The following is a 6,732-nucleotide window of genomic DNA, read 5'->3' on the forward strand; positions in this document are numbered from 1 at the left end:
TCTCTCTTATGTAATATAGATATGCTTTGTCTGCCTCTCAGTCATATAGTAGAATATGAATGATGTAATAGCTCCTACAATTTCAATCTCATTTCTAGTAATGGTAGGATAATTAATTTAAACTGTTCCCTTAAACAAAAATGATTTTAAAATATTGGATATGATTTACCAAATCTCTGTAAAAGCATCAAAGTGTTGATATGGTAGTTAAGTGACTAATAGGCCAAGATTTATGGGAAAGACAGAATCTAGAGAGTTAAGAGAAGTATTTGGACATTGAGTTTTGCTAATTGCTACAAAGTTGGGCTTCATTTTGGTAGCCTATTTGGGTGGGAGAAACATGAGGATCAGATTCCTAATATTAATTTGGGACTCTAAAGAGCTATTCATAAGGTAAAGAGGAATAAGAAGTAAACCTATACTTATTTTCCCATTTCTTGAAATCATTGTGGAGCTCAGCAGAAATCAGTTGAGTTTAGCAAGGGAAAACTGAAAGAATAAGGTCATTTCCTAAGAAGCTCCGACAAAGGTTAGCATTCTCTCTGATATGCAGCTTGTATTAACATATGGTGGCCCCCCTCATCAATGCCTAACCAAGAACTTTGTTTAGGTTGATAGCATTTTAGGTGCCTGTGAGAAACAAAAGGAATGTTTGATTTGTTTCATTTTAAAGGAAGATAGCTGGACTTCATGGAGCAGGCCTGTAATTCCAGCAGTTTGGAAACCTGAAGCAGGAGGATTACAAATTTAAAGTCAGCCTCAGCAATTTGGCAAGACACTCTGGGTTCAATCCTCAGTATAAAAAAAAAATCACTGCATGTAATTTTGCGAAGACATTGAGCAGTATACATTGAAAGATGACCAATCACACAAGGAAAAAAAGAACATGAGTGAGAATCAACAAAAACAATAGCATAAAATTAAATTAGGATGATCAGTTATAGATATCAAAACACTCTAATGATTTTTTTAAAACAAGCTGAAAAATATCCACAAGGAACAGAAAACACAAAATTTGGTCCAGCAATTTTGAAGAAGAATCAACTAGAATTTCTAGAATTGGAAATTACAATTTAAACCAAAATAAGTGATATAATAGGCATACTTTTTTTTTTTTTTTGTATTAGGGATTGAACCCTGAGCCACATGCCCAACCCTTTTTTAATAGTTTATTTAGATACAGGATCTCACTGAGTTACTTAGGGCCCCATTATGTTGCTGAGGCTGGCTTTGAACTTCCTGTCCTCCTGCTTCAGCCTTCTGAGCCACTGGGATTACAGGGATGTTCCACTCTGCCTGGTGTGGCAGGCATATTTAACAGTTGATTAAACATAACTGTAAGGAGAGTTAATGAGCAGTATTATAGGTAAAAATGTGTTATCCAGAATGCATTATAGAGAGACAAAAATATATGGAGAGAGGTTAAAAGAAATGGAAGACAGAAGCGAAGCTCTAATATAGATTTAACTTCAATTTCAAGAAGAGAGAAGAATATAGAACACAATATATGAAAAAGAAAATGGTTATAATGTGTTAAAATATGTCTCCACACCCCAAAATCATATGAAGTCTTAATTGCCAGTACCTCATAATGTAGCTGAATTCAGAAATAAGAATTAAAAAGAGTTGAGGCCTCTAATAGGCCTTAAATCACCTTTAAAGAGATGATTAAGTTAAAATGAGGCCATTAGAATGGGCCTTAATTCAATCTGATTGTATCCTTTTTTTTTTTTTAAATATTTTTGAAATTTGTAGAGGAGACTCTTTTTTTTTTAATATTTATTTATTTTTAGTTCTTGGCGGACACAACATCTTTGTTTGTTTGTGGTGCTGAGGATCGAACCCGGGCCGCACGCATGCCAGGCGAGCGCGCTACCGCTTGAGCCACATCCCCAGCCCCTGATTGTATCCTTAAAAGAAGAAATAAAATACACCAACATCTTGACCTTTGATTTCTGACCTCCAGAATCATGAGGAAAATAAATTTCAGCTGTTTCGGCCACCCAGTCTATGATATTTTGTTATGATATCTCTACCAAACTAATACAACAGCTGAGAATTTTCCGTAGGTAAAGAAAAACAACAGTCTACAGATTTAAGAAAATTTAGACCCCTAAAACATAAACCTATTCCATATTTGGAAAATCGTAGGTTTTCCCTATGGGATTATTAACCTCTGTTTTCTACTTCTAAACTGAAATCTTCCCTGGCTTTATCTGACTGGTTGAACCTCGATAACATGCTCACTTCCAGCTGCAAAGTGGGAAAGCAAATTTTCTCCCAAACACTTACTTATAATATGTGAAATTACCAAGTGTAAAGAGAATGTTTAAACGATATTGGACAACACTAATATGACAAATACCTACAACAGGGCTGCTCAAAAGGCTCATGTTCAGACCTCTGCTGTTTTCTCCTTTTATTTTCTTCCTTTAAGAACTCATTGCTTGGGGCTGGGGCTGGGGCTCAGTGGTAGTGTGCCTTCCTCGAAGGTGTGAGGCACTGGGTTCAATCCTCAACACCACATAAAAAAAAAAAAAAAAAAAAAAAAGATAAAGTGTCCATCTACAACAACAACAACAAAAATAAATAAATTAAATTTAAAAAAAGAACTCATAGCTCTCGGAGGCCCTAACTCAATGGTGACTTGTATGATTTGATCTAACCTTGACTATTAAATTCTAGACTCAAGAGTATTCTGTTGTACAGTTCCCACAAATTGTTCCATCCTCACCTCAAATTCAGTCTACCTAAATCCTAGCACTTCCTCTTCCCTTCTGTCCTATCCACATACCCTGAAGGAGTAGGCTTTCTTTTCTCCCTGCAAAGATCATCTTGCTTCTCCAAGGTAAAACTGAAAGTCCTCTCTCTTTCCTCTTTGTTGTAATTTGTATTTAAGTTCAGCAGAATCTTCCTTCTCTGTATCTCTCATTCTTTCCTTCCTTTCCATCTCATAACTATTAGCTTTTGGCCTCTTTAGGTTTGATCCTTTGGTGTTGCCGACTCTGGTTTCTCCTCACTTCAATTTATTCTACAATTCATGCTTGGAGAGTTCCCATCTTCTATTCTTGAAAAGGGTCTAACTTCACTCTATTAAACTGTCTTCTCACCTACTCTCACTTCAAGGGGGTGGGGGTGTGCATCTGCTCCAGAGAGTGGTCTATCATAGACCCTTAAAATACCTTAGTCTTTATCTCCGACTGTGCTCCTAATTTTCTTCTACAGTGGATTGCCGGGCCCCTAACTTGTGTAAATGTCAACCTCTCCTCAGAATGCAGCCAGCAGCTAAACATCCCTCGGGAAGGATGGCTCACTTTGCAAGCTTGTGCACCTTGGAAAAGAGCTGTGTTTCTTGAAAATTATAGTTTTTCTATTCCACAAAATTATGACAGTGACTTCAGGATAAAAGTCATCTCTGCATCTCTAGTTCCTAGTGTAGAACCTAACACAGTATTTGGAATTCAGTGTTTGTTGTCTTAAAGGATGAATTAAATAGCGAGTTAGTGACTGCTTGCTCTGGCGCTGACTTGGAGCTGTGAGACAGTTTCATACTTTTAAGGCATTTGGTAGAGAGACTGTTGCAGGTTCCTGTAAATCGTGAGTCCAGGAAAAAACTAAGGGTGCAAGTTGCAGTTTCAGGAGAGACCGTGGCAGATTTCTCTTTGCCGGGTTTCCCTTCTTAATTTTACAAACTGAAGGTGTGCGTGTGTGTATGTCTTTTATTGTGTCAGTTTGTGTCGGGTAGGGCACATATCTCCAATCTTAAGATAGTGGTGGTTTCTGTCACTGGCTTCCGTACTGCATCATTTCCAGTAATCCCAGAATCCGCAGTGAAAAGAAATCCAAGTTTTGCGTTCCATTCTCACGTGGTCTAGTGGAAACTCAGCAACACGTTCCTTTTCTGAGAAACATGGAACGGCTGCTCTCGCGAGGCCCTATAGCTCAGGGGTTAGAGCACTGGTCTTGTAAACCAGGGGTCGCGAGTTCAAATCTCGCTGGGGCCTCATGGGTTTGTTTTTTTTTTTCCTTCATTAATTTCCCTTCCACATTACGAAGAAAATGGGCTAATTCCAACTTGCTGGTGCTCCCGAATGAACACCAACTGAGCGGAAATCTCTTCCATTTAGGTTCCTGTATGAATGCGCATGTCCTGCTCTGCTGACTGGAGTGTGGCGGAGTCCATTACAAGCTGCGGGACGCGCGGCCAGCCTCCGCGGACACCCCAGCATTGTGGACGCTTCGACTGGTACCCCGCGCCTGCAGCGCTGGAGCAAGGAAGAAGAGGGGCCCAGGGAGAACAAACCGAGCCCTCAAACACTGGGCAGATTTCGAGTCGAGAACAAGATCCTTCCCTACAGGGAGAAAACCGGCGACAGCCGTTTAGGTCAGTCGTCCAGAAGGCGTGCGCCGTCCGGCCAGGGTTCAGGATCACTGGATCTTGGACCCTTCGCTGTCTCATCGGGGAGAACTAAGTGCCGGTAAATTTGGGTGCGAGACTTAGGTCTCTAAACTTGATAATGACAAAAATAAATTGTGGTTTCCTATTTGAAAAACTTAATGTATTTTCTTCAGACGCGAATCATCACAGAAACACTAGATTTACGCTTCTCTATTCTTTTCCGCACGCTGTCCCACCCCCAAGCGTGAGGACGTGGCGGCTGCCGGGAGAGACCGCCCGCCAGAGCGGACGCGCCGCACCCTGCAAGCGCCGGAAGTGAGGCACTGGGAAGGCGGGTCGGCCTGGCGGCTGGGCGGGCTGGGAATGTCTAGGTCCTCAGATCTTCGATGACAGAATGCCGGTCCTATCCGCCACACACAAAGGCACATGTCCTGGAGGACAGCAAGCCCCTTTAGTGAAGCAGGAGAATTCAGCTCCAAAAGAGCTGTCCCTATAATCACAGACGCATGACTTTCTCACAAACTATGCTTTCGCGGTGGTCATGCTCTAAAATAGTCTTGCGCCGCCTTCAGGTTGTTTATGCCTTGAACAGGGAATTCTTGAGAGGTGTGTACGTGCTACCTTCGATAGCTCAGCTGGTAGAGCGGAGGACTGTAGCGTGTCCCGGTGTAGTCATCCTTAGGTCGCTGGTTCGATTCCGGCTCGAAGGAAAAGCGCTGTTTTTAGATTCACACTACTAAATTAAGAAGTCCTTTGTACCCGTATTCTGATCTGAAGTCTTCCAACCTTTGAGGAGACCTTAGGAGAATAGTACACATCTGTTTATCCCACTAATGAAACTGAGCCCCTTTCCTCCAATTCTGAGGTACAGAAATGTGCGAGCCTACCTAAAGGCAAGAGATACCCTCCTTGCCGGCCTATTTTTGACTTCTGTGCATCCTGGTTTGCCTGAAGTCCAAAAGTGAAAGTCTACTGGATGGTATAGAAGAACATTGTTGATATGCATGTTTGTGTACCCCGCTTCCTGCAGAATTCTGATTTGCAGAAGAACCCTCCTGTGACTTTCTGCCCGAGTGATTGCCCTACTCTACACACACACACACACACACACACACACACACACACACGTCCTTTGAGGAAAAGGAAGTTTTAAGATACTTAAGTATTAATTATTTATATAGTTCTACCAAAACATTTTCATCTGAGGCAGGACAGAAAAGAGAAATAGAATCTGACTTGAGTTGGGATGAAAGTGGGAGCATGAATTCCAGAAAGATCAAACAACTGAAGCAAAGGTGGGGAGGTGGAGGACGTGGTGCATATTCCGGGAGACTGTTGGGGCTCTACAATATCAGGAAACGCAACAAAGTGATTCACTTCCAACCTACTTGTTCACCCGCAGCCTACTCTAGCTCCCGGTATTTTGATGTCTCCCAGTCCTGTTTCTAGGATCTTATGCCAATGCGAGGGTAGAAGCAGGCCAGTCCAAAACTCCCGGTGCGCCTGTCCTGGGCTCAGGACTCTACTGTCCTGCGATCGAGGTCCGCTCCGGTCCTGAAGCTCCAACCTGGTTAGCTTCAGGCTCGAGCATGAAGTTAGACCCTCCCGGACCTGGCTCAGTGGAACTCAAGCGTGTGGCCTGAATTCTGAAAAGCTGCCTCTCTGATCTCCCTGATCTCCTGGGTCCGGAGGTTTACAGGACGTGGGAGGGAAGGAGAATAAGCGGGGACGGGTCCAGTGTCAAATGTGGAAGTTGATAAGGACGGGAGAAAGAACTAAGCAAGATGGAAAGAAAATGTTACCGAAAGAAAGAAAGAAAACTAAAACTCAGAACGCAAGAGCACCCTGGCGGCCAATTGCTGGCACAAAAGTGTAGTTCAGAAGGAGGCTGAGAAAACCGACAGCGCCGTGGCTCGTTGGTCTAGGGGTATGATTCTCGCTTTGGGTGCGAGAGGTCCCGGGTTCAAATCCCGGACGAGCCCAGCTGGCGTTTTTTTTTTTTTTTTTTTTTCTTGTTTTTACACCTTTTGACAACCGCTGGAAAAAAGCTAAATTCAGTATAAACTAATCACACTTGAGTTACCCTGTGAAAGAGGACAGCCCTGAAGGAACGTGGCAAATGCGGCTAGTGACTGGTGACTGAACAAAATTCCCTGGGTTCTCTGGGATGCCTTCAGGGCGCCCTCGTTCTTGGAAGTTCTGCTCTGGTCTGATCTTCCCTGAGGCTGTGTCCTCCCTGCTGCTGCCCAGCAGGTCCCCCGGCTCGCTTTCTGTCCGGTGGGGATTGGCTAGTTGCCCAGGGGCGGAGGTTGTGGCGTCTGAAGGCGGATACA

At 43.1% G+C, this 6,732-nt stretch overlaps 3 non-coding genes across 3 annotated transcripts; all 3 read left to right on the plus strand.

The window, feature by feature from the left end:
* Nucleotides 1-3,931: 3,931 nt before the first annotated feature.
* On the plus strand, nt 3,932-4,004 carry Trnat-ugu (transfer RNA threonine (anticodon UGU)). The gene has a single exon. It is a non-coding gene; the product is annotated as a tRNA-Thr (tRNA).
* Nucleotides 4,005-5,019: 1,015 nt separating this feature from the next.
* Trnay-gua (transfer RNA tyrosine (anticodon GUA)) lies at nt 5,020-5,109 on the plus strand. Its single transcript is given in 2 exon segments — nt 5,020-5,056; nt 5,074-5,109. It is a non-coding gene; the product is annotated as a tRNA-Tyr (tRNA).
* Nucleotides 5,110-6,309: 1,200 nt separating this feature from the next.
* Trnap-ugg (transfer RNA proline (anticodon UGG)) lies at nt 6,310-6,381 on the plus strand. The gene has a single exon. It is a non-coding gene; the product is annotated as a tRNA-Pro (tRNA).
* Nucleotides 6,382-6,732: the final 351 nt, after the last annotated feature.

Source organism: Urocitellus parryii, chromosome 6 (genome assembly GCF_045843805.1).
Source record: "Urocitellus parryii isolate mUroPar1 chromosome 6, mUroPar1.hap1, whole genome shotgun sequence".
Lineage (NCBI taxonomy): Eukaryota > Metazoa > Chordata > Mammalia > Rodentia > Sciuridae > Urocitellus > Urocitellus parryii.